The sequence below is a fragment of the Lithobates pipiens genome, unplaced genomic scaffold, assembly GCF_037356315.1.
Source record: "Lithobates pipiens isolate NorthernLeopardFrog02 unplaced genomic scaffold, aLitPip1_a1.2 Scaffold_1, whole genome shotgun sequence".
Taxonomy (NCBI): Eukaryota; Metazoa; Chordata; class Amphibia; order Anura; family Ranidae; genus Lithobates; species Lithobates pipiens.
The window spans coordinates 113,523,914-113,525,593 of NW_027507685.1; positions in this window are offsets into that span (position 1 = coordinate 113,523,914).

Genomic DNA, 1,680 nt, shown 5'->3' on the forward strand with positions numbered 1-1,680 from the left:
GACCATTCTTCCCACTGACCATCACACTAATGTATCATGAGTTGTAGATTTCTCATTTTTAGCAGGGGTTCCCTCAGACTGGAGAACTATTTCAAGGGTTCCTCTGTGTTGAAAAGGTTGAGAAAGGCTGCTCTGTATAGATCTTTATATTGCTAGAGGGATCACCACCAGGAGGAAGGAGGTCCTGATTCCTCTATATAGATCTTTATATCGCTAGAGGGATCACGACCGGGAGGAAGGAGGTCCTGATTCCTCTATATAGATCTTTATATCGCTAGAGGGGTCACCAGCGAGAGGAAGGAGGTCCTCATTCTTCTATATAGATCTTTATATCGCTAGGGGGGGTCACCAGCGGGAGGAAGGAGGTCCTGATTCCACTATATAGATCTTTATATCACTAGAGGGGTCACCAGCAGGAGGAAGGAGGTCCCGATTCCTCTATATAGACCTTTATATCACTAGAGGGGTCACCAGCAGGAGGAAGGATGTCCTGATTCCTCTATATAGACCTTTATATCACTAGAGGGGTCACCAGCAGGAGAAAGGAGGTCCCGATTCCTCTATATAGATCTTTATATCACTAGAGGGGTCACCAGCGGGAAGAAGGAGGTCCCAATTCCAAAATATAGACCTTTATATTATTCGAGGGATCACCAGTGGGAGAAAAGAGGTTCCGATTCCTCTATATAGATCTTTATATCACTAGAGGGGTCACCAGCAGGAAGAAGGAGGTCTTGATTTCTCTATATAGATCTTTATATCACTAGAGGGATCGCCGGGAGGAGGAAGGAGGTCCTGATTCCTCTATATAGATCTTTATATCACTAGAGGGGTCACCAGCAGGAGGAAGGAGATCCCAATTTCTCTATAGAGATCTTTATATCACTAGAGGGGTCACCAGCGGGAGGAAGGAGGTCCAGATTCCAATATATAGACCTTTATATTATTAGAGGGATCACCAGCGGGAGGAAGGAGGTCCTGATTCCTCTATATAGATCTTTATATCCCTAGAGGGGTCACCAGCGGGAGGAAGGAGGTCCTGATTCCAATATATAGATCTTTATATTATTAGAGGGATCACCAGTGGGAGGAAGGAGGTCCTGATTCCTCTATATAGATCTTTATATCATTAGAGGGGTCACCAGCGGGAGGAAGGAGGTCCTGATTCCTTTATATAGATCTTTATATCACTTGAGGGATCACCAGCAGGAGGAAGGAGGTCCTGATTCCTCTATATAGATCTTTATATCGCTAGAGGGATCACGACCGGGAGGAAGGAGGTCCTGATTCCTCTATATAGATCTTTATATCACTAGAGGGGTCACCGGCAGGAGGAAGGAGGTCCCGATTTCTGTATATAGATCTTTATATCACTAGAGGGGTCACCAGCGGGAGGAAGGAGGTCCTGATTCCAATATATAGATCTTTATATTATTAGAGGGATCACCAGCGGGAGGAAGGAGGTCCTGATTCCTCTATATAGATCTTTATATCATTAGAGGGGTCACCAGCGGGAGGAAGGAGGTCCTGATTCCTTTATATAGATCTTTATATCACTAGAGGGGTCACCAGCGAGAGGAAGGAGGTCCTCATTCTTCTATATAGATATTTATATCGCTAGGGGGGTCACCAGCGGGAGGAAGGAGGTCCTGATTCCACTATATAGATCTTTATATCACT